At 48.2% G+C, this 26,335-nt stretch overlaps 1 long non-coding RNA gene across 4 annotated transcripts; it reads right to left on the bottom strand.

The window, feature by feature from the left end:
* On the bottom strand, positions 1-16,513 carry LOC310838502. 4 transcript variants are annotated; one of them, XR_014560990.1, is made up of 8 exons: positions 16,387-16,513; positions 15,975-16,070; positions 14,797-14,940; positions 5,687-5,741; positions 2,786-2,994; positions 2,110-2,229; positions 1,628-1,688; positions 12-355 (listed from the first exon to the last, which is right to left on the bottom strand). It is a non-coding gene; the product is annotated as an uncharacterized lncRNA (long non-coding RNA). The 4 variants fall into 4 exon arrangements; XR_014560991.1 differs by having other exon boundaries at positions 1,632-1,688; XR_014560992.1 differs by lacking the exon at positions 2,110-2,229 and having other exon boundaries at positions 1-355; positions 1,632-1,688; positions 16,387-16,510.
* Positions 16,514-26,335: the final 9,822 nt, after the last annotated feature.

Here is a 26,335-nt window from a genome sequence, read left to right as displayed (position 1 = left end):
TATTATTATTATTATTATTATTATTTACTTCTCTTTTTCCAAGGATGTGGAAAAAGTGCATGGTTATCCCTCCCCCGTTTTATCCTCACAACATCCCTGTGAGGTAGGTTAACTTGAGAGGCAGTGACTGGCCCAAGGTCACTTGGTGAGCTTCATGGACTAGTCCAAACCTCTAACTGCTCAGCTACGCTGGATACGCTACTTTAGAATCCATGGCTTCCTCCTTTAAGGTTCACTACCAAGGCAGACTGCACTTTTCCACCACTGTTGATCAAGTTTGCTTTCTTGTTCAATGCAGGAAAACCCCTTCTGGGTGGCTCGGCACTTCCAGGCCCTTCTGCTTAAAAGCCAGCACCTGTAAAATGTATAAAACGATGGCAGAGGAGACAAATAAAAAAATGATGGCTCTGAAAGAATACGGCTGGTCAAAGAGAATGAAGCCAGAATAGCTGTGTTGGAACCACTTGATCTCATGAGCTCCAGCAGCTTGCATAGAGCCCATGGGCAGCAGGGCAGAAAGGATTCACCCCATATCTCTGTGGCTGGGTTCCTTCATGGGCAGCAATGAAGCCCTTTGGCATTATGTTCAGAGCTAACAAAAAGGCAGCCTTCTTCAACACGTGGTGTACAGTGGTACCTCGGGTTACAGACGCTTCAGGTTACAGCCTCTGCTAACCCAGAAATAGTACCTCGGGTTAAGAGCTTTGCTTCAGGATGAGAACAGAAATCGCACGGCAGCGGCAGGAGGCCCCATTAGCTAAACTGGTACCTCAGGTTAAGAACAGTTTCAGGTTAAGAACGTACCTCCAAAACGAATTAAGTTCTTAACCCGAGGTACCACTCTACTACACTCTCTCTCAATGCAGACTGACACGATAGTTTGATTTAGAGACGTTCAAGGTAACTAGGACTAGCAGCACTTGTTTGCCAGGAAAACTAATTCATACGTGAACAGCCAGCAAAGCAATATCTTGTAGAGGACAGAGGAAGGCTACCCACATCTGGCATGAGCCTCCTGAAGCATCTCACTGGCTGCTGGTAGACTAGATGGGCCCTCGGTTCTGACCCAGCAAGGTTGCTTCTTATGTTTGTACCCCAATCCAACCTCTGCTGCTACTGCAGGTGTTGTGTTGCTGCAGCCGCACTGTTCTGCCTCTTCATTTGGGGGAAAGAGAAAACAGGTGGAGCAGCCAGCACCATCCTTATGGACTGCTCATAAAAGGGCTGAAGATGCAACCAAGTGCTTTGCTCCTAGGAAAATCCGAGTGGTGGGCCAAAGCAAAGCATCCCCACTGAAAACTGCTTAACACAACAGGCCGTTTAATTTCTACAACAAGCTACTTGAGTACAGTGTGTTACTAGCAGCACTTGGTCAAACACTACATGATTTCAGGCTGAAAAGGAAACCAGAAAGGCCCCCCAGGTAGGGGGACAGGGGACCTGCCAGAGATCAAGGACTGCTGCAAAGAAAGCTAATGGTATTTTCAGAGACCAACATAAAAGTCTTGCAGTGAAATCTGAATGGGCAACACAGCCAAGGACCAAGAGCTGCAAAAAACGTTAGCTATGAAATGGAGTCCTTCAACCAGTTATTTTAGGTCATGAAAACAGAAATAGTCCAACTTACTTACCCATAATAAAAAAGAACTCCTCCGTTCTTGAAATGCATTCTTCTCTTACAGCTGCACCTGTAGCAAAATAAAGGTTCTTCATTTTTACCTTGCCCTTCAGGTTTTTTGTGCTCAATGTGAAAGAACACCAAAACCCAGAAGTTTCTCAACATAGGCAGTAAAACCATAAAAAGATCACTAAACATTAACAGCAAAAGCAGAGCTAAATGGCCTCAAGGAATGTGTTGCCTTTTTTTAATAATAAAAAACCTGTTTCATCCTCAAACTATTTGCGTGTTATTTCCCTCAAACTATCTTTACGACATATAGCAGTGGTGTCCAAACTTTTTCAAAGAGGGCCAGATTTGATGAATTGAACGGCCGTGGGGGCTGAACAAAGTTGTTGAGTGTTTTGCCCTATGAAATAAACTGCCACAGGGGCTGGATTAAACTAACTGGTGGGCTGGATTAGGCCCCCCGAGATGGACTTTGGACATACCTGTGATATAGAAATGCTTCGGCATCCATGTTGCCCACAGACATTCATCTGTCACTCTTTGACAGATGTTTTGTCACCCTCTCTGAGCTATCATGTGTGTGACATGCTATTGCTTTGATGCTGTAAAGAGCAATCCAAAACTCCCTTACTAACCTGACACCAGCACTTCTTGCGCCTTACAAAAGTCTGACTCCACTTGTGTGGTGCATGCGGACTATAAAGAGTTAACAGTTTTAGTCTTTATATCCCTCAACTGATTACACCCTCTAGTATAAACAGCCCTGAGACTATGCCAATAATGTGACATTTAAGACACCTACACATGGCACAACAAGAGCGATTATGTTCAGGGCATCACTGCAAGGCGTTTGCATGAGACATGGCATTTGCTTTAACAAAACTGTCGCTCTTCCCTCTGCAAAGATGTGCATACAGAGTCTTCTACTCGCCCGCCTACTGCTGGGTGAGAGTCCTAACAGAAAGCCTGGCTGTTCTGCTTTGTATCCTGGGCTGATGGGCTTTTATTATTCCCCAGGCAAATGGTCACTACTCCTTTTTCACATAAGCGGGGGGGGGGGGGGTGTCGAGAGAAAAGAAACAACAGCAATCATATCCCAAGAGGGATTTTTTTTGAGAATTTTTTGAGAAGCAAAAAAAGCAGGAACACACTGCTTACCAGGGCATTTGCAGTTAATGGAGAGGCAACTTGCAGGCAAAGTTCCAAGGCAAAAGAAGAGATCCCTCTACTTCTGTCCTATAATATCATGGCGGAAGGGATTGTATGATTCCAAGGAAGCTTCACCCTCTTTGAAGGAAAAGACATCACTGCATGATGGAAAAACTGGTCTATGTTCTCCCCATCATTTTTTTGCCTCTTAGCTGTAACTGTAAAAGACCAGAGGGAATTAGGTCATCAACAAGGCCTCTTCCCCAATGAGAAAGTAACAACCGCTTGCTATATGCATAACTGTGGAAAGAGCGCTCTGTACTTAAGTGTCGTGCCCATCCACCAATGCCACCCCTACTACCCTCCCCCAGCCATAGAGGACGCAAACTATGTTCAGGACACCCTGACAGCTTATCAGAAGTTTCACAGGGAGAGGTTCAGTGATGGTGGAACGCCTACGCAGGAAAACAATTTGCTCATCATCACTACCGGCCTGTGCAGCCATAGGGGAATGTTGGGTGTTCGAGGGTGTTTGTGCATGTCGTTTGTTCAGGGTGGCACAGAGGCCCAACAGTTGGAGCAGCACCCCATGTGAAGAGTTTATTCTCCTGAACCCCCCACAACGCTCAAGAGTTTTATGGCAGACAAGCAGATGCAGAAAAGGCCTCTGTGACCCTGAAGATACGACGCTGTAAAGCCGATCAATTTAGTTCTCAAACACAAGAAATTTCTTGTGCTGCTGAGCCAAGGCCTCTCCTTCCAGTCAACACAATAAAAGTGGCAGTAGAAAAATGGCATTTTCTTTTTGCTCCAATGATTTTAGTGCTGCAAGGAGGCCAGGCAGCTCCTCCATCTATGTCAAAATACTGGCACAAGGAACATTCAGTTTTGTCTATCCTGTTCCCAGCCAAGCATACATTAACTCTTTGCCTCTGATACCAGCTTCAGATATATGAATCTCTAGCAGATTCAAGAAACTTTAAAAGTAGACATCTCTGGAGTACCCTGTAGCTACTGTAATAGCCTCCAGAAGGGAATCGGTGTTGCTAAAGGCCCGCTTTCAGAAACCCTTCCATCTCAAATCAATGCCAGAGAAAGAAACTACTGGAAAATATAGCTCAACAGCTGAATTTTGAATCACGATGCTGCGGGAAGGATACAGCGGTCACACCTATCTCCAAAGAAATCACTCCTGCTGAAGATAACTGAGATGGCAAAGCGGGCAAGCCTCAGTGGATATTTATTTTCCCTCATAGCTGAGTTTTCAGACAGGGATAACATCACATCACAGGCTTTTAGGAGTGTGACAGACGAAAAAGCCAACATCAGGACTGATCCAAAAAAAAGCTGTTAAGTTCTTCAACTGTTTTTCTGTTGTGGCTAAAATATATTCAATCTTTCCTCCAAGGCTACATACTGTACTTTTTGCACCATAACACTCCCTTTTTTCCTCCTAGAAAGTAAGGGGAAATGTCTGTGCGTGTTATGGAGCGAATGCCTACGGATGGCGGGGGGAGCAGTTGCAGTCGTGAGCAGAGGATCCATGGTTCCCCTTACTTCCCTCCTCCATGGCTCGCTTTGAAACAGCAAAGCGGGAGAGGAGAGGAGCCTTCTCCTCTTATACCCCCTTCTACATTATTAGCAGCATCCTTCTCCACGCGTGTTCCTTCTCTTCTTATACCCCTCTCCTGCATTATTAACAGCATCCTTCTCCACCCACCCCACGCATGCTCCTTGTCCCTCGAGTGCTTTTCCTTCCCTCCCCACCTAAAACGTGGTTACAAAGCATGGATCCACATGAATCCTCAGGATTTTTGCATTGGGCTGCCCCAAACTCACCGTCAGATCACGTTTGTGGCCACAGCATGAACCAGAAATATCATACATCCACTGTTTCGTTTAGAATATTTTTTTTTCTTGTTTTTCTCCTCTAAAAACTATGTGCGTGTTATGGTCCGGTGCATGTTATAGAGCAAAAAAATACGGGTACATGGCCTTTTTCTCATAACAACCCTGTGAGGTGGGAAAGAGACCAGCCCAAGGTAACCCAGACAGTTTCGTGCCAAGGTGAGGACCTGAACCTTGGTCTCCCAGTTCTAGTTTGGCACTTTGCCTGTTACACCACACCAGCTCTGAAATATGCAAAGTTTAGGGTGTGATGACTTTTCACTTGGTTTCTCAGCAACCACCTGTTGAGATCATGAAATTGCATCTTCTGCCTCCATTTAAGAGTTCAGGATTTTTCCATATTCTCCAAAGAATTAAAAAGGATCTTAAAGTGCAAACGTTTCTTTGGTGTTGGCTGATGGGTGGATTTTGCCCCCTCAAAGAGGATGTGATTGCTGTGTTTCAAAGAGATACTTTCCAGACTCTCTGAGAGTTTTCTCCTTGCCCGGTAGCATGGAGGATCCTCCATTTATGTGGCTGCCTGACACAACCAATTATACACCAGGCCAGCACCCTCAAGTCCACCTCCCCTATTCTTTGCTTGGGTCACATTATTATCTGAATATGGAACAGTGTTTAAAATATGGAGGCTGCTGGCTTAATGTTGAGGCATTAAATCAGGGTAACCTTGCCATTTCTATCAAATGGTCCTTGCCATTTCTATCAAACAAGCAAGTCCTGCCCAGGATTTTTCAGTCATGTGATGTTGTGGACAGAATGGTGGACTTTGACTAGCAACACCCAAGTATTATTTCCAACCACTTGCATTGCTTAAAATGTCACAAATAAGCATTTACACTTGATTTAGAGGCCAAAACCTAAACCCCATCCAGTCATAACTTCTCAGGCTTCACTGAAATGAGGGAGTCTGGACCTTGGCAACTCACATTCCACTGACATGAAGGGATTAGCAAATTTGTCAGAAGCCAAACAAATGACTAAGCATTACCCTGAGCATCTTACCCTGAGCAGCTGTTTCCAAACTGACTTCTGAGTCCAGAAGCAAATGGTCTGCATCCTGTGGAGCCAAACATATCAATTTTATTTCTTCATTTTTCTTTTAAAACTTGCATACTGCTTTCAGACAACTTTCTTGAATAACAACTGAATCACAATCCCCATGACAATTTATTATTCAAAAGGAACAAGAGTCCAGTTTGGAGGGAAAGGGCTTCATCTTGTTACTAGATAAAAAATTCGATCTTGTCTTTGAGAGTTCATCTGTTTTGTGCAAAATGAGGACAATGTGGAATTAAATCAAGACCCAAATTTAATTCTAGTGAATTCAGCAGCCTCATTTCAGTCCTGGGATAAACAAGACATTTAGAAAACCAGACATTACAGTTTGTGGCACAAAGTTATTCTGCTCAACATACGTTGGGGTGGTGTTGTACACACGATTTCAGATAACTGGGATTTCTGACTTACTAAGGTTCACGTAACAGGATTCTAATGGGCATTTTAAGAACTTCAAATACCACCAAAGTATCATATATTTCTTATTGCAATCTACTCAACCAACAAGCCTACTTCCAGTTCTACAGCAACCATATTGCAAGCGAATGCAGTGACGCAAACAAGCCATGGCAAGTCTTCGGCTTGCACACTTCTCTCTCCCTCTTCCTTTTGCTGCTGAAAAGAGATCAGATGCATCTAGTTTTAAACTAACCACAGTTCCCATTATGTTGGGAAGGTGTGCCACAAAAGAATGGGGATGCGAGGGGAAGTGTGCAAACCCACAGCTCATCTTCACATGGGATAGCAGCAAGTCGTAGATTACTGCTGTGTCTGAATCAGGCCTAAAGCTTGTCTTCCAAAACATATTTGAGCAGTAGTACTTTGACAGTTAATCCACCATCTGCTTTCCCCAACTGTATTCATCACTGACACGTCTGTCCAGCTCCAGATGAAAGTAGACGTGACTTTAAGCACATTTTTGCATCATGCGCTTGCAACTGTCAACATCTTTGTTTACAAAAACAATTGCAGGGCCATGGATGGTTTAATGCTTTCCTCCAATGTCATTTTCCAAGTGAAAATTCCCCCAACCAACTCCCCCCCACTCAAAACCACCCTATACACAAAGTTATTATGTCACAATTTAAAAAAATATTTAAATTTGGGAAAACAGTGCAAGGTGGAAAAGGTTAAACCTCTTTCCCAATCCTCATCTGGATTCCTCTGCAGCCCCTGGCTGCTTTGTCAACAAAAATTTGTAGGCTGTCACAAAAAAACCTGAATTTTTTTTAAAAAGTGCTCTAAGTCACATTTAGCTTGACCCTCACTCTTCCCCAGGAATGACCCTAGATGATAATCTGCTAGCTGCAGCATACCAAACTGTTGCCATTGTGTTCATCTGCACGTGAAGAGCAGCATCAAATTTCCACTATATTAGCGAATTCATCTTTACTTGCTTCAGAGCATTCAAACAATGTGGTCCAGCAGACAAAGCACACCTTCTTTTACAGGGGGGAAAAAATCCCTTACATTTTTGTGTGTGTGCATACTTAACACTCTGCAAGAAACATCCAGCCCAGAAAGTATTTTACATGTCCTAGGGGTGCACAACCAATGTCATGGAGATGAAGGACAACTATTTCAACATGAAGTTATCTTATACTGAATCAGATCATCAGTACATCTAGCCCAACATTGTTTACTCCGACTGGTGTCGGGCTGAATTTCTGAATAAACGCTATTGGCCACAGGAACATACTGAATTTTTGAATGACTACCAGAATGCATCAAGTCGAGAGGGATGTGTTGCCTATGTAGTGATTTTCAGGGGCCAAAATGACCAAGCAGAAAACTACTGCCCTTCCAAATAGCCACAGCAAGGTGTTGGGCAAAGGCTGTATGCAGCCCAATCACCTCCAGTCATTTCTACCCTCACCTGCAATCAAGAGACTTGCAAAATGGTGATAGGTGTGTCAAAGTCTCCCACTCACCCCTACAAACACTTGACAATGCACTTGGTATTTTATGCAACCAAGGGTAGAAGGAGAGATTTAACAAGATACATTCTATGCCAGTGACCATTTGGAAGGGCAATCTTTTGACATTTAAAGACTGTCACCTACCCACCCCAAAATAATAATAAATAGTCAGTGTGTAAACAACTAATCACATTTGATTAATTCATTCCAATTGCCATTCAGAAATTCATTACAACCCTATAGGAATCTGTGCATTCTAGTAGCCTTCCTCATTTTAGCAAATTGCAAGACTTTATTATTATTTCATTATTTATTAAACAAGGTCCTTTTAAGTGGCTTGAACATGGGACCTTCTGTGTGCAAAAGTACTAATTTGGATTCCACAATAGCAACTGTGTACACACTCTTCTGAGGAAGTCACATGCAGGAGTAGACAGAACTTAGACAAAGTCTCATATCGTATCAGTCAGGCTCATGGGATTTTATACCTGCAACCATAAATGTCAGGGGTTCAGAAGGAGAGACACAGGAGGGGGAGCAAATGGAGAGTGAGGAGGAGGAGTACGAGGGGGGCGCAGGCAGTGACAGTGGCCAGAGTTATTCCACAAGCCTCTCTAGCGAATCGGAGGACTCACAGAAGGGAGCGCCGGTGGCCAGAGCAAGGGAGATTCCAAGGGAGAAACCTCAAGAGGGAGGGGCCAGCGGGGAGTCTCTGAACAGCAGCTGGAGATCAGGGCCAGCGTCTCCACCAGAGCGCAGTGGGGAGGGGGAGTCCCAGGAGTCGGAACCAGTGTCCTCACCACCAGAGGGAGGAGAGGAGTCAGGTTTGGCAACACCCACATCAGGAAGCGGGGAAACGGTCAGAAGGAAAGTCACCGGCTGGGCGCGCGCGCCAAGTTCAAATGTACAGGAGCGCGGCACAGCGGGGAGCCCGGGAAGGGAGCCAGGTCCTAAAGCCCGCCGGAGGGAGGGGCAAGACTCAGGAGGCTCCGCGTCAGAGGAGTCCAGGAAGGAGGGAACCCCAGAGGGCAGAAGGACCCAACGCAGGAAAGAGCAGCGCAAGAGGTGGAGCCAGGCTAGAATCTTAAACTGGTGTGGGTGGAGCAGTGAGTCAGAGGGGACTTAGCCGGTCTAGCGTTAAGACGTGGGCCTGCGCGCCCCAGAGCTTGGAAATGGAAACTAAACTTCAATAAAGACTTTTGTATATAATATCCACTGGGCGTTGGTCCTCTGTGAGCTGGGACCTAGCGGCAGTCCTGACAGTAAGTCCCCTCTGCATTTTCACCAATTTTGCAACCTCGTGGAGTGCGGGAAAGCAGCGAGGGGTGAAGATTGGTGCTTCGCGAGCTCACGAAAAACAGGGAAATGACTACCGAAGAGAGGATAGCGAGTTTGCAAAACGCAGTGACGCAGTTGACTGCAGAAATTGCGGCTTCCAGAAAGAAAGAACAGGAAGCAGCTGCTGCCTGCCAGGATCTGCGAACCAGGTTAGAAGTGCTAACTACACAGAGGCTACCGGCCACCAGACCAGAAGGGATTGGGCTGGGAAACAGAGGAGGGAGCCTGGTATCTCACTTCAATGGGGACCTGCAGGAGTATCCTAACTTCAGAGCAGATGTGATTTATACATTGCAGCTGCTTGACAAAGACTTTAAAAATGAGGGAGAGAAAGTGGGATTTATTATTTCGCATTTGCGGGGGGAGGCAAAATCGTGGCTGCGCAATCTATGGAGAGACAAGGATCCAGCCCTCCAAAATGCGGCTGCCTTCATTAAAGTGATGGATGCGTGTTTTTTATCTGAGATTGATGTGGATATCGCTAGGAGGGAGATTCACGGACTAAGACAAGGTAAAGCCACTGTGAGGCAATATCATGCACGTTTTTTCGGATTGGTGAATGTACTAGCCTGGGAGAAAGAATCGCCTGCCGTCAGAGACCTGTTCTGGGAGGGGTTGAGCGGAGCTGTGAAAGATGAGATCGCAAGGGGGGGAAGACCCCAAACCACCAAGGAAGTGGTGGAACGGGCACTCTCCATTGGGGTTCGGTTGGAAGGACGCCCTTGGGGCAGGGAGGAAGGGCATTTGGGACGCACGCCAGCGAAAGGACTGCCTCCCTTCCCCAAGGAGGCGGCGCGCGCTCGATCCATGCCTCCGCTGGGAGGGGGAGAGGAGCCGATGGAGATAGGTGGTGCTAAGGCTCACTCCACAGTCGGAGCCCTAACTCCGGGAGCAGTCAAGATGAAGCCTCCTAGAGGAACCAGGAAGTGCTACATCTGCGACAGTGCTCAGCATATGGCAAAAGAGTGTCCCCAGCGGTTTCACAAGCATACTGCAGCCGCAGCGACAGTAACAGACGCAATTCAGCAGAGGGAGTCGCAGCAGGAAAACTCCACTGTCTGGCTGGAGATGGCATCTCTGGGGACCAGCCAGACAAGTCAGTGAAGCAATCCCCAGGGATCTTACAGCCCACCGACCCCCTCCCACCCAAACCAGTAGTGCAGCTCACCGCATCCCTTCAGCTCCCCAATGGGCTACTGGTGGAAATTCCCATCACCGTAGACTCGGGGAGCAATGCAGATTTTATAGACATGCAGTTCCTCCAGCAACATGGCATAGCCCTTCTGCCAGCGGCGGTACCTCTGAAAGTCGTCACAGTGGACGGCAGGGAGCTACTGGGAGGGCAAGTGCTACAGCAGACGCCGCCAATGGTGATGCGCATTGGAAACCACCGTGAGGTCATCAGCTTCAACGTCACCCGCCTGTCAGACACGCCCATAGTGTTGGGAATGAGTTGGCTGGATAGGCACAGCCCGGCATTAGCTTGGTACCAGCGGCAACTGACCTTCGGCTCCTCTTACTGCGCAGAACACTGCATCCTGGCGGACTTGGAAGATGAGGGGCACGAGGATGGACCACAGCTGAACTTGGGCATGTTGCAAGCGGTGCCTAACAAATACAAGGAGTTTTTGGAGGTCTTCTGCGAGAAAGAGGCGGATAAGCTGCCACCCCACAGACCCTACGACTGCAAGATCGACCTCCTGCCCGGGGCGACGCTCCCGACGGGGAAACTGTACTCCATGTCTGAGGATGAATTGCAAGAGCTCAGGGAGTTCATAGATCACAACCTGAAGCGGGGATTCATCCGGGAGTCCAAGGCGGCAGGAGGCAGTCCCGTGTTCTTTGTAAAGAAGCGGGACACGCCCCAAAAGAGGCTGGTCGTTGATTTCCGCTTCTTGAACCTCAAGACCAAGCCCTCAGCATTCCCTATGCCCAAGATCGATGACCTGCTGGCGACGGTGAGGAAGGGTCGCATCTTTACCAAGTTGGATCTGCGCGGAGCGTACAATCTCATTCGCGTACGGGAAGGCGACGAGTGGAAAACAACCATGTTTACGCCGCTGGGCACTTATGAATACAGAGTTATGCCTTTTGGATTAAAAAATGGTTCCCACTGCTTTCAAGCCTTCATGCATCATGTCTTGGCGGGTCTCCTCTACAAGAAGTGCGTCTGCTTCCTGGATGACATCCTAATCTTCTCGGAATCGCCGGAGGCTCACGAGAGAGATGTTAGGGAAGTTCTGCAGAGGCTGCGGGAGCACAGGCTGTACGCCAAGCTGGAGAAGTGCCAGTTCGACAAGACGGAGGTGGATTTCTTGGGCTACAAACTGTCCGACAAGGGACTGGCTATGGACGGTGCCAAGGTACGTGCAGTACTGGATTGGAAGAGCCCACGCAATAGGAAGGAAGTACAGAGGTTTGTCGGTTTTGCCAACTTTTATCGCAAGTTCATCAAGGGTTTCGCCATGCAGACAGCGGCCATCACCGACACCCTCAGTTCCAAGAAGAAGAGGTTCGTCTGGACGGAGCAGGCAGAGCAGTCCTTTCAGAAGCTCAAGCAGCTCTTCGCTTCCGAAGAGAACCTACTGCACGTAAATCCCAGCAGGCCCATGAGAGTGGAGACGGACGCCTCAGACAGGGCCGTGGGAGCCGTTCTGTTGCAGCAAGACCACCAGGGGGACTGGAGGCCGTGCGCTTTCTACTCCAGAAAACTCAGCAAAGCGGAGCAGAACTACACCATTTGGGACAGGGAGTTGCTGGCCATACATGCAGCCTTCAAGGCGTGGCGGCACTTCCTCGTCGGAGCCAAGCACACGGTGCAGGTCCGCACAGACCATAAGAACTTGGAGTACTGGCGCACGGCGAGGTTCCTGAACCAGCGACACATCCGCTGGGCGGAGTTCTTTGCAGATTTCGACTTCAGAATTGAGTACATCCCAGGAAACAGCAACGTCTTGGCGGACGCGCTGTCCAGAAAACCGCAGTATCTGGAGGCAGAGGCACCGGCGGCGGCCAAGCACATTTTCACACCACAGGCGTGGGCATGCGCGTCAGCCACGGTGGACCTGGACGCGGTGCGCCGCGCGCTGCGAACAGACTCGTTCGCCCGAGCCAAGATGGAGGAGGTGTGCAGTGGCAAGGCGAGGGGCGACGAATTCCAAGTGCGAGACGGCCTGCTCCTACGCAAGGGAGTCCTCTACGTACCAGGAGACAGCCTCCGCGCGAAGGTCCTGCAACAGCTGCACGACGCGCCCAGCGCGGGGCACTTCGGCAAGGAGAAGACGGTGGACTTAGTAGCCAGAGACTTTTGGTGGCCTAAGATGCGGGGGGATGTCGCGGACTATGTCAATAGGTGCGACACCTGCCAAAGGGCTAAGCCTGTGCACCAGCCGCCGGCGGGCCTGTTGGAACCGCTACAGACACCGTTCGTACCGTGGGAGAGGGTAGCCCTGGACTTTGTCACAGATCTACCCAGCTCAAGGGGCAAGACGGCAGTGCTCGTGGTAGTGGACCTGTTCACCAAGATGGCCCACTTCATTCCGTGCGCGAAGGTGGCCACGGCCGAGCAGACCGCTAAGATGTTCATAGACCACGTGTTCAAGGTGCACGGCCTACCACGGTCTATTTTGTCCGACCGGGGGCGCCAGTTCATCTCCAACTTCTGGCAAAAGCTGATGGGATTCCTGAACGTCAAGGTCAGCCTGGCGTCGGCGAGACACCCGCAAACTAACGGGCAGGCGGAAAGGGTCAACGCCATCATGCAGCAGTACCTGAGATGCTACGCGAACCAGCAGCCATCGACCTGGGTGGACTATCTACCGTTGGCCGAGTTTGCCTACAACAACACGAAGCACGGGTCCACGGGGGTGACCCCATTTTTTGCCAACTACGGGAGGCATCCCAGAACCTTCCCGGGTCTGGACACAGTGCGGGAGGGGGAGCCACAGGGAGCAGAGGAAGTGGCAGCGGAGTTGCAGGAGATCCACGAGCAGCTCAGGAGGCAGTTAGAGTTGGCAAAACAGGCTTACAAAGTGCAGGCAGATCGACACAGGAGGGTTGGGGAGGACATCCAGGTGGGAGACTGGGTCTGGTTGGCAGCACAAGCAGTTCCAGCCAGATCGTTAGCCAAGAAGAAACTAGGGCACAAGCAGCTAGGGCCTTACCAAGTAGAGGCGCAGATCAACCCAGTGGCCTTCCGGTTGACACTCCCGGAGGGTTCCAGAATGCACCCGGTCTTTCATAGATCAGTGCTCACGCCCTACAGAGAGCCCCACAGGTTTCAAGCACCGGGGAAGGCGCCAGACCCGCTCAGAGAAGCGCCCAAAAAAGGGGGGTCGCCGAAAGGGGAGCCACTTAATGAAGCCACTGAGATTTTAGACTCAAGGTGGGGGGAGGACGGGATTGAATATCTTCTCGCCACGGAGGACACCCCGGCCAGCGCCAACAGGTGGGTGCCGGATTACGCAGTGGAAGAGCAGTTGCTCAAGGAAGAATTCCACACACTTTTCCCGCACAAGCCTATGCCGGCGGGCTTTTTCGAGGATTGTTTGTTCACACCCACACTCTCGGCCAGCACTTTCCGGGGTTTCTCGTCAGCTGAGGACTCGGCTCCGGGAGGCAGCTCTCCGGAGGGATCACTTTCAGGTTTTGGCACGGGGGGATCTTATTGGTGGGAGGACCAACCCGAGGTGGGCTGGCGCAGAGACATGCCGAAGGGGCCCTGGGAGGTGGACCCCCATCAAACAACAGGGGGAGGAGGGCTCTTGGGTGATTTGGGGTCGAGCGCAGATTTCGAGCACACCGCGCAGGAGATGGAAGCGGAGGAGGTCGTCGTCGACGAGCCCATGGGGGACTTCCCGGACTTATCTCGATGGTTGCAAGCCTCAGGGGACGAGCTGTATCCTGGACTCACCCCTACAACAATGGAGCACCCGGAACCCGCACCGGAAGAGGGGGAGGGGGGAAGGGGGGGCTTCGAGGGGGGGATGGATGTCAGGGGTTCAGAAGGAGAGACACAGGAGGGGGAGCAAATGGAGAGTGAGGAGGAGGAGTACGAGGGGGGCGCAGGCAGTGACAGTGGCCAGAGTTATTCCACAAGCCTCTCTAGCGAATCGGAGGACTCACAGAAGGGAGCGCCGGTGGCCAGAGCAAGGGAGATTCCAAGGGAGAAACCTCAAGAGGGAGGGGCCAGCGGGGAGTCTCTGAACAGCAGCTGGAGATCAGGGCCAGCGTCTCCACCAGAGCGCAGTGGGGAGGGGGAGTCCCAGGAGTCGGAACCAGTGTCCTCACCACCAGAGGGAGGAGAGGAGTCAGGTTTGGCAACACCCACATCAGGAAGCGGGGAAACGGTCAGAAGGAAAGTCACCGGCTGGGCGCGCGCGCCAAGTTCAAATGTACAGGAGCGCGGCACAGCGGGGAGCCCGGGAAGGGAGCCAGGTCCTAAAGCCCGCCGGAGGGAGGGGCAAGACTCAGGAGGCTCCGCGTCAGAGGAGTCCAGGAAGGAGGGAACCCCAGAGGGCAGAAGGACCCAACGCAGGAAAGAGCAGCGCAAGAGGTGGAGCCAGGCTAGAATCTTAAACTGGTGTGGGTGGAGCAGTGAGTCAGAGGGGACTTAGCCGGTCTAGCGTTAAGACGTGGGCCTGCGCGCCCCAGAGCTTGGAAATGGAAACTAAACTTCAATAAAGACTTTTGTATATAATATCCACTGGGCGTTGGTCCTCTGTGAGCTGGGACCTAGCGGCAGTCCTGACAATAAATAAATGAATCAAGCAACCAACAAGACTGTAGGCACACGCTTACCATTGTGCATATGAATCAGATAACCACACCATGCCTAACACTGGCTTCGTTTCTTTTCAAGGGAAGAGGTCTCAGGTGTTTACATCTCAACACAAAGAAACTTTGCGTCTTCTTGATGGGTTTGATTGAAAAGTCACATGCAGCCTGAGAACGGGAGAAATGCAAGGTTAGGGACCGCTGTACAATTCAGCTATTCTGCGGCTTTCAGATTTCCCTAGAGCTGAGCTTCAGAATTCACAACTCCACAATGAGAAAGATTTCCTTTTCAGACAGGGATAACTTTATATCATCACAAGCTCAGCTCTAGACAACTCTGGCAAAATGCACATGGTAAAAGCAACTTCATTTCTCTTCCTAGTGGCGACATCTAGCGGACAGCGCACAAAACTTACCGGTACTTGGGGTGGGCATTTCCCCCCTTAACTTCAAGGGGTGGTAGGTATCCAGTACTGGCCAAATACAGAGTAGACCCACAGAAAATAAAACACATGACTAAGTTGGCTCCATTAATTTCAGTGTCTCTACTCTGTATCAGATCAGTATCTATATCTATACCCAATGGATCACTGCCTCTGCTGGCGAGGGCCTCCTGCAGATCCCATCTTATCAGGAGATCTGCTGGCATGGACATTGGAGAAGGTGGCACCTCCTCTTTGAAATTTCCTTCACTTGAATATTAGACAGGTGCCCTCTCTGTGGTTTTTTTCAGCACCTACTGGCTGCATCTGTTTTGTCTCCCCATAGCTCCTTTAGAAGGGAGGGCAGAATATTAATCTTGCAAATAAATCTTACAATAATTTGTTGGGGACCACATGCTGGCAATCGAAAACAAGCAAGCTGGAGCCAAGAGTTGGCCATCCCCTTCTCTCTTTGCACCCTCTTTTCTACTCTCCTTGCCAACCACATGAAATTGGGGCCAGGATGGGCAGGAATGTAGACAAGGGGCTCCACACCCTTCACAGAAAATACATGAGGGCAGGGAGTGAAGAGGAACTTATAGGATCTGTAACTTCTTGGTACTGTACTTAAAAGAATGCCCGACCAACCTTACCTATACAAAAAGACCTTATGTATATTTCAAGCAGGAATGCAAACAAACCCATGGTTAGTTTTTGCAATTCCCTACTCTCTCCCTCAACTTTCTGAAACCAGTACAATATGCACCACCAAATACACACCCCTTTAAATCAACCTACTTGCTCCAATTGGGACCAGAGGCTCGTAAAGCACAGGCCGGAGTGGCTCCATACTCGCCCTCCTCTCGTGTTCTTCTCCTGCAAAAAAATAAAGGATGCGATTCAAAACGTTTAAGGCCGTGCAACTCATCAATACACTCGTCTTTCTCAACCTACAGTGGGGAGGCTCGCTTTACTGGCCTGCTACGCACCAACAGCCCGTGTAGAGTCGGGGGGGGGGGGAGGCAGTTAGAATCACAAAAAAAGCTAAGACAGAAAGGAGCCAACCAATAAATAAATGTTCCTGGCTGTACACAAGCGCCCCCGGGACACATATCACAAGTTCACTTCTGCTTAGGAGCGGCAGCCGTAGAGGATTACAAGGGATCCTACGGAAAGAGTCCGCGTTACTCACCATCACTGCACCTCTGAAGCCGGTAGCGAAGAAAGAGAAAGCAGAAGCGCCTGCGCAAACTTTGACCGAGGTTTCCCGCGGGCGGGGGAAGAGCTCCTCTCGCGAGACCGAAAGCTCTTTCGGGAAATGTAGTTTTTTATAACTTAAATCCTCCGCTTCAGTTCAGATGCAAATACTGTAGTCTCGAGTGCTTTTCACTGAACTGTAGTTTAATTAATGCAGCCTGCAGAAAAACAGCCTCACCGTCGTTTCAGAACTTGCCTCCTCCTTTGGGCAGACCCTAAATGCACTAAAAACGAAAGAGCAAGACCTGTTATAAGAAGATCATTGAGGCTTACTTCTGAGTAAGAGCGTTTATGATCCTGCCTAAGCAAATACCGCGGAGCAACTGACAGGAACAGCATGTGTGATTCATCAGAGTCGAGTTTGCTTTTCCCTTTAGCAAAAACTAAATATTCATAATTGTACAATTACTGTTTTGTACAATTATTATTTTGTATAATTGTTACTTTGTATAGGCACAGACGTCCTTACTACACAAATCAACGAATCATGCTTATTCAGAGTGAGTCCCAGTGACTGCAATGTGGACTTAAATGCAATCTTTGAATATTTACTCAAAAGTAAACGCTTCTGAATATGGAGGGGGCACATTCTCCAGTGAATGGGCACTAGGTTCTGCAGTTTGGGCAGGGTAGCCTTTATTTCATTTTCAAGTTGATGGAAAGGAACATTCATGAATAAAAAGAGTCCCACTTGATCAGACTAAAGACCCTTCAAGTCCAGCATCCTTCTAGTTCTCAAAGAGGCTAGTCAGATGCCGGTGGGAAACTCACAAGCACAAGAGCATTCTCCGCTCCTGTCGTTTCCAGAAACTGGTATTCAGAGACCAGCACTCTAACCATTAATTCACACTGCCTAGTTGTATCATTTTGCATTTCTTAAGCTCAGGGCCTGCCAGCTCCCAGCAGCCCTAGCCCATGGGGCCAGTGACCAGGGATGATGAGACCTGGAGCCCAATAGCATAGGTATTCCACTCGCCTTGCTTGCTTTAGCTCCTGCACTGTGAACTCATTACATAACACAGAATTTAATGGCTGGAGCACACTGCATTTGCCACGAGGATGTTGGTTAAAGCATACACTTGGGCTAGGACTGGGTGTTCCTCATCCCAGCAAGAGCATGTATTACTTATCCTATGGCTTGATATTACAGTGGTACGTCGGGTTAAGTACTTAATTTGTTCCGGAGGTCCGTTCTTAACCTGAAACTGTTCTTAACCTGAAGCACCACTTTAGCTAATGAGGCCTCCTGCTGCTGCCTCGCCGCCGGAGCACGATTTCTGTTCTCATCCTGAAGCAAAGTTCTTAACCTGAAGCACTATATCTGGGTTAGCAGAGTCTGTAACCTGAAGCATATGTAACCCGAGGTACCACTGTATATGCATCAATAAATGAGCCCATGCATGCTATTAATGGACTTCACTTCCACATAGCAGAGGGAGAGTGCAGCTTTCTTCCCTCCACATCACCAATTACAATGTCTGGGGTAAGAAGAACTTAGTGTGGAGTTCCAAGTCCGGAAATAATCTAGGCCTGTTGGATTATTCCAACAAGACTACTGGATGCCTACAAAACCACCACTGAAGCACTATTTCTGGGTTAGCGGAGTCTGTAACCTGAAGCGTATGTAACCTGAAGCGTATGTAACCTGAAGCGTATGTAACCTGAGGTACCACTGTATTATTATTGCTGTACATCTCCATACCTCTAACTTTCCTGCAGTGGTGGAATTAGGATGTAGAGCTTCATAATGATTGGAGATCCAAGTGAAATAATATATTCCACCCAGGACAGGAATCTCTTGCCATAGGTAGGCTGTTCCCCACTCTCCCAGCAGCATCCCCATGGGGATAGTGAGGTGTGCCTTGGCCCCATCTAAAGGTACCGTAGGTAGGGATATGGTAAGCGGCAGAGTGGCAGAGATGGCAGTGGAAGGTGAACCTATTTGAGGCATCCAGTTAAGAAGACCACTGGCAGCATTAAATGATGAACCAGCAAGCAAATCAGGCCCCTCAGGATGTACAGTGCATCCATTTGGAAATGTACCTTTTCCTGATTCTGGAATATTTTGTCCAAATTCTGCTGCTTGAAGCTTGAGTACACTTTTCCACTAGGGGGTGCTCCAGCCACACACAAACTTTTAGCAGCAGCCCTTGGCTAACATTTCAAGGGGAAATGAAATGAACAGTCTTACTACATCCCTGCTGAAGGACATCACCAGCAAATAAAATCTAAACAAAAAAAATTCCTTCCAGTAGCACCTTAAAGACCAACTAAGTTAGTTCTTGGTATGAGCTTTCGTGTGCATGCACACATGTGTATCTGAAGAAGTGTGCATGCACACGAAAGCTCATACCAAGAACTAACTTAGTTGGTCTTTAAGGTGCTACTGGAAGGAATTTTGTTTTGTTTTGACTATGGCAGACCAACACGGCTACCTATCTGTAAATAAAATCTAGATTGAGCTTTTTTTTATTAATAATTTAAAAAGTCACCTGTAAGCAGGACTCTTTAGCAACTCATCCATATCTGACCAAACAAGAAGGTATAAACTTGGCTATTCTACATTACTATATATATATATGGAAATGGATTTTGCATAGCATACCCTCAAAATGTAGCAATGCTGAAGGAAAATTGGTACACAGTTACATTTTATTGGTACTTTTATGCATTATGCCTTGTGAAAAGGAATCTTTCTCAGCCCCACCTGGAGATGCCAGGGATTGAACCTGCGACCTTCTGCATCTCAGGCATGTGGTCTGCCGCTGATCTACAAATCTTCAACTTGGTGGTTGAGGGATTTTTTCCTACAAGGTCATATGCTTGCAGCCCAGACCCACCACATTCATTCTGGACACTGATAAAATATGCCCCCCATCCCATACTTGGACCTTGATGCTATATTTAGTAGTAGTAGTAGTGGGTAAAACCTCAGCGCCTAGGACTTGCCGATCGCATGGTCGGCGGTTCGAATCCCCGCGGCGGGGTGCGCTCCCGTCGTTCAGTCCCAGCGCCTGCCAACCTAGCAGTTCAAAAGCACCTCCGGGTGCAAGTAGATAAATAGGGACTGCTTACCAGCGGGAAGGTAAACGGCGTTCCGTGTGCTGCGCTGGCTTGCCAGATGCAGCTTGTCACGCTGGCCACGTGACCCGGAAGTGTCTGCGGACAGCACTGGCTCCCGGCCTATAGAGTGAGATGAGCGCACAACCCTAGAGTCTGGCAAGACTGGCCCGTACGGGCAGGGGTACCTTTAGTAGTAATAGTAATAGTAGCAGTAGCAGTAGTAGTAGTAGCCCCAGCCTAGTAGCCCCAGGTTGCCCCAGCCACTCTGGGCAGTTTCCTACAAAAATACAGAGGGAAAGGAAGGGGGGCATTAAGCATTAAAAGCTTCCTGAAACAGAGCTGCCTTCAGATGTCTATGAAAAGTTATATGGTTGTTTAACTCTTTGACCTCTGCTGGGAGGGCATTCCACAGAGTGGGTGTGACTACCGAGAAAGCCCTTTGCCTGGTTCCCAGTAATTTCACTTCTTGCAGTGAGAACCACCAGAAGGCCCTCGAAGGTGGACCTCAGTGTCTGGGCTGGACGATGGGGGTGGAGATGCTACAGTCCAGACATTTCCTTGGTTCTCTTTATTATTGTAAAAATTGATTCTCAATTAATATTTTGAAAGTGGGGGGTGTCATTTTGCAACTTGTCTGAGTACACCATTTTATCCAATGCTTAAGAGATTGATGGGTCAAGCAAGTCTGCAGAGAAACCATTAGGTTGGGTGGGCTAACCCTGCCCTCTCATCCAAGCTGTGGCTGGAGACAGATGACAAGTTTTTGCAAGACTGTTAAAGATGTTGTGTTAGACTAGAGGCATGTTCTTTCTCCCCTTCTCATCCCTAAATCTCACCAATTCTCCCTGTTCCCAGCACCTGGCATAACAATTTTAACCCTCCCCTTAACCTCCATCTTCCTCCCTCTTCCAGCCCACAGCCTTGTTTGTTCCCTGCCCCCTGCCCCCACCCTGACGTATCCTTTAACCTTGCAATGCCTGTGTGTGTGTGTGTGTGTGTGTGTGTGTAAAATGTGTCTTCGTGGGACTGGGTGTGTGATTGTGCACGTGTATTTGTATGTTTCCCTGGCAGACTAGAAATCCATTAAATAATAACAAAACAACTACAGCTGCATCTAACACAGACGCAGCTTTGGATTTGGACCAAAAGGAGGATGTGTAAACACCTCACAAACAAATCAGGAAGATTGCAGGATGGCTGCTCAATGTCATATAACCTCCCCACAAACAAACCAGCATGAATGCTCGATAAAGGCTTGATGTAATCTAAGCTCTGCATAAGCTTTGGGCAAGCAAATCGGACCGATTGCTCAATAAACAGGTCATCTGGAGGGGTGCTTATGTTTAAAACTGAAGCAAGGGTGGAAGATAACAATGTTTTGACATACAAATATTTATTCTGCTCATCATCACTTGACAGGCAGCCATTACTTTTAACAAGCAACCAATGTCGCCTCATATCAGCCTTGAGGATGTTCCTTAAGCCTGAGAAAACACAGAAACAATTTTAGTGCCACAGAGCCCAAGATAATACTCACGGTTAGGGCTTGAATCGGCTTTTTCTCAAATAGGTCTGCAATGTGAATGTTCCACCTACAATGGCATATTTGATTCCTCTTTCGTGTTCAGTAACCTGTACCAGGGGTATCAGAAGCAAAATATTGCAATGTGGAGTATTCTGGACGCCTGCCAGCCACACCCTTTTATCTGGAAACACCATTCCATTTCCTTTCCCCTAGTTTTTGCCTTTGCCCATCAGTTGCCCAACTGAAGAAGAAAATAGGCTCAATATCACCTACAGTAGCAGTGGCTCTCTAGGGTTTTGGACAGGGAATCTTTCATAGCCCTATCTGGAGATGCTGGGGACTGAATTTGGGACCTTCTAAAGGAGAAGCCAACAGAATCGTATCACGCCCGCTCCTTCGCAGAGTGCTGCCTCTTGCAGTTTATTTATTTTTTAAAAAGAGAAGGCTTGCTTGGAGCCTTGGGATTGCATTGCAGCATTTCAGGACAGCCTTCCTGCAGCGATCATCTCTTTCAACATATGGCCAAAGTGGGTAAATGGGTTGTGAAGAGCTCACTACCTCCACGATGACAGCTCCTTCAAGCAGCAGTCCAGAGGGAGAATGGATTCCAAGGTCAGGAGAAACCAAACTACTGGAGCATAGTGGCTGGGTAGCCTGGAGGTTTCTAAATGGATACATCTGCTCTCAAACAGCAGGGGCATCTCTTCTTGATCTGAGGTGTCTAGCTGGAGCAGAGTGCTTGGCCTGGAGAAAGAAGACAAAGGAAGAGGCATGCTAAACAATGCAGTCACCCTCATTTCCCATTTCAAAGCCCTTTTCTCTGAAAACCATGCATCCATTCTTCATGCAGTCTCTGTTTTTCCTTCTTTCTGTGCATTAATATATATTTTTTTACAAACAGATATTTACATATACTCTTATGGACTTCAGGATTTGGGATTATGGAGAGAGAGGCCACATCAAGTCTGTAAGGAGAAGCTTAACCATTTAGGTCACTTCCAGACAACCTGTTTGTTGAGCATTCATCTCAATTTGTTTGCCACGGGGATAGACAACTTTACTTCAAGAAATTGTTATCCCATACTCTCCAAGACATTTCCCCATCAGCAGAAAAAAAAGTCTGATTTGGGCAGGGGAAAGAAAGCAAGTTTGTTGCACAAGAGCTCCCAATGCACTTTAGCTGTGCAACCTGAATTTCCCAATATATGATTGAATCCCACCAGAAAATAGTGACAGTCTGGAAGCACCCTTAGGTTATTTCCTCAGGGAATCTTGGGAATTACAACTCCATCAGATAACTGAGTAGAGACTTGTTTGAGATTCCTGAGTATACTCCAAAAATAAAGTTCCAATTGGTCCCTTTGTGGAAACCTTGAAAGCTAAACCAGTTTAGGCCAGGGTAGCACTGTAATGGAGCCCATGTTCCTCTCCACCATTACGATTCCTCTCTCTCTCTCTCTCTCTCTCTCTCTCTCTCTCTCTCTCTCTCTCACACACACACACACACACTTGAATAGCACCAAGGTGATGTGGCTCTCCAGCTCTTGTCGGACTCCAACTCCCATCAGCCCCAGCTATTGGCCATGTTCACTGAGGCTGGTGGGAGTTAGAGCCCAACAACATCTGCCAATGGCCATGCGAGCAGTGCTGAGTCCGGGACAGAATCAATAGCTGCAGGAGACGAGCCATTTGGGCTTGCCGGCTGGATTATTCCAGCTGGAACCCAACCACCTCCATCTTGAGCTCCTTTATCTCAGCTGCACAGAAATCCTTTTATGTGTGAGGCTGGGAAAGATTTCAAACGCACAAAACAAACAAACGAGCAAACAAACCAGTAGCTGATAGGCGTGCAGGCAGTTAGATAAGTTGTCGCTCTGAAATAATGGTGCGTTTCTCCTTCCTCTCCTTGGAAGAGGAGGGGAAAACAAATGAGAAAAGAGGCAGCTTTTTTTGAGGAGGGTGCTTGTGTTTTCCTTCCCCCTCCACACACTTTCCTCTGTTCTCCACTGCTCCATGTCAGGCATCCCCAAACTCGGCTCTCCAGATGTTTTGGGACTACAATTCCCATCATCTCTAGCTAACAGGACCAGTGGTCAGGGAGGATGGGAGTTGTAGTCCCAAAACACCTGGAGGGCTGAGTTTGGGGATGCCTGCTCTATGCTGGATGCGCAGAAAGGGTGGTGGTCGCAGATGCAGACGCCTTTGAGAACGAGGGGAAGTGGTGCAAATGATGTCATCACAAAGAGACTCCTGCTCCTGCTTCATGTATGATGCTACATATGCAGTGGCACCACAGGGCAGGACTTTCTACTCAACAGAATGAGCAGGAGGACACACACACACCCTCATGTAGCAGACTTACCACATTTGGAAAAGCATGTTCTCCTTCATGGAGAGCACGTGTTGCGGTGGGGGCCGCCAGGACACTCCAAAGTTGCGGGCGGGCTAATTGATCGTTGGCCACTGATGCGATTGGGGCTTTTCTTGTTGGGAAGAAGTTAATGTTGCCATTTGTTGATCGACAGCCAGAAATGCTAAAACTCCTTGCACGAGGCTAGGGCTTCCTCTTTTTGCCCGTGCATCGGATTGCCTGTCCCCCCCCCCTTTAGAATTAGGGTTGTTCACTTTGAACTTGCTATGCCTGTCATGGGGTTGTCTGCTCTTGGGGCAGGGGCCCAGTTGGAATTTTGTCCATTTGGCTGATTGGCTGGGGCCATTTGGTTTTTGCCTACTGCGTAGCAAATTGTCACAACTTGCGGTTGCGGTTAGGCATTGGTTTATGGTTTGGTTGGTTGAGGGGCATGGATTGGCTGTGCCTGCCCCTCTAATGCTGCTGCTGCAAGGGATTCTGTTAAAGGAATTGGGGGCTAACTATTGCTTGTCCACTCTGTCAAGGGGGCTCGGGCCATAGCAATGAGCTCCTGGTTGCATTTGGGTTGAGGGCAGGTTCCCTGCTCCGTCGCTACCCCCAAGTGTATTCCCCTATTCTGACTTTCACATCGTGCGGAATGTCAGTCTGTCCCCCATGGTGGGGGCAGATAGTCGCAACCAATGCCTAAGCAACCACTCACAAATTTGTATGTTAATAAAGTTGTGGCCAAAATTATGCCAAAATCTTAAACAAAAATTCTGTGTGATGTGTGAGTTATTGGGGTGGCCCTGGGGACCTCAACACACAAGAAGTGAAGTCAGACACTTCACCATCTAAGGAGGGCAATATGTTCTTGCAGAGGGCCTTGGACCTCACTTTCTGCAAGAGCATGTTCTGATGTGGACATAAAGCCTAATAAGCAATTTCCTGAATAATTCCTCATGGGATTGGTTGCGGATAACTGAGATCCCCGAGGCATTCTGTAATGGATGGATGAATGGATGGATGGATGAATGCACCATAACTCATCGCTAAGGAATTAGCAACTTCACGGATACAGCCATTTGGACTGAATGTCTAGATAACAATTCCAAAGTCCTGTCCAGTCTTGTCATACAATCTGTACAAAATATGATGTGGATTTATTTTATTTTTTTTGGAGGTGGGTCTCTATTTAACATTATTTGTTTTGTAAGGTTATACAAAGGGTCATGGAAGAGGTCTTTCCAGGACACTACTCTTGAAAGGCAGTATATTTGAAGCAATTTTTTTTCTAAGGAAAAATGACTAAATGCCACAGAGTAATCTCATACAGACAGATCTACAATACACCCTTAAATGGATACCAGCAAAACTGTCATGGTTTGCTCCAAAGAATCATTCAAAGTGGAATTTGTTGAGGAGGTTGGGAATTGTCTGCTAAGGATTTCTAGCGCCCTTAAAGAACTACAGTTCCCAGTGTTCCCTGCGGAGAGAGGATTAAGCTGCTTGATAAATTGGAGCGCTTAGTAGCTCCATCACAAGAAACCTAAGGCAGTGCTTCTCAAACTATCTGATGTGGTGTGGAGGGCAGGTAATTTTCCAAACATGCCAGGGACGAGTTGCATATTTAGTCCCTGAAGCATCCCACGGAACTTGGGGTTTGGTGGAATTACCGTGGACCAGCAGCCAATGGCTCACGGACCAGCACTGGTTTGCAGACAACCACTTTGACTAACCTAAAGGGCTATGGACAGGCTTCGCAGTGGGATTCATGGAATCCAGGAGGTGTGAGTTTAGCAAAAGACTTCTAGCTTGCTTGGCAAAAAAAACAACCTAACTTCAAGCACCCTAGGCAAGCAATGTCAGACTTCCCCACGTCTCTCCTTTTTAAACAAAAACAAATCCGGCAATAGAAAGTGCTGTGTGTAGCTTTAGAGGGTCTAAATATCTTCAGCTGCTCCTGGCCTTCCATATAGTCAAGCATTTCCCCTTTATTTTCCCACAGCTGTCATCTAAAACAAGTCTCCCTGCAGAAGACGAGTGGGAGGGAAGGAAAGACGTGCATTGTGCAGAGATGGCTGATCTTTTCTGGCATCTGTGTTTATTTGTGAAGGAGAGAGGGGAATAACTCACAAGTGGCATCCTCCTTCCTCTCCTCTCCTCTCCCTCTCTTTCTCTCTCCCCTCCCCCTCCAATAATGCCCTGACAATTATCACTCAGCATAGCCATTTTGGGGGAATAACAGCACTGCTCATTCATGCTGTTTGTTCCAAGAAATGCTCTCGAGGATTTGAATAAGAAAATCATCGGCTTCTGGCTGGGTGCTCAGCTTTGGAGAACCCACATCTTTGTCCTCTGTTTCCCTATCATTAGAAACAAGAAAATGGGAAGAGTCCTACTGAACCCTTTGCTAGCGCATTGATTCCAAGCCCGCCTGTCCAATGGTGGACAAGGCTCAGCTCTGGGTCATGCGGACAGTGCTTTACAGATGGACAGCTGATCTTCCAGCAGTGGATATATTGGGGCCATCATATACAGCCACAATGCCAAGGGACCTATGGCTGGGTTTTGAGGAAAAGCAAACATTTTATTGCTAGCAATCTGCTATAGAAACATTGGAGAGCCGCTGTCCTAGTGAATGACGTTGAAGCCTGGAGAGACCATGAACCATAAGAAGATGGTGCCAGAGGCTGGTGTCATGCATTCCCAGCATGCCTTTCAGAAGGTAGGCCACAACGCCGTTTACCGTGCGCTGCTCTGGTTAGCCAGAAGCAGCTTAGTCATGCTGGCCACATGACTCAGAAGCTGTACGCCGGCTCCCTCGGCCAGTAAAGTGAGATGAGCGCCACAACCCCAGAGTCGGTCACAACTGGACCTAATGGTCAGGGGTCACTTTATCTTTAAGTAGCAAAGCAAAGCTCTTCAGCAAAGCAATTCTCTGCA

Source organism: Podarcis gaigeae (genome assembly GCF_964106915.1).
Source record: "Podarcis gaigeae genome assembly, chromosome: 2".
Taxonomy (NCBI): Eukaryota; Metazoa; Chordata; class Lepidosauria; order Squamata; family Lacertidae; genus Podarcis; species Podarcis gaigeae.
The sequence above is the reverse complement of the archived record's forward strand: the minus strand, read 5'-3'. Positions and strand labels throughout refer to the sequence as shown.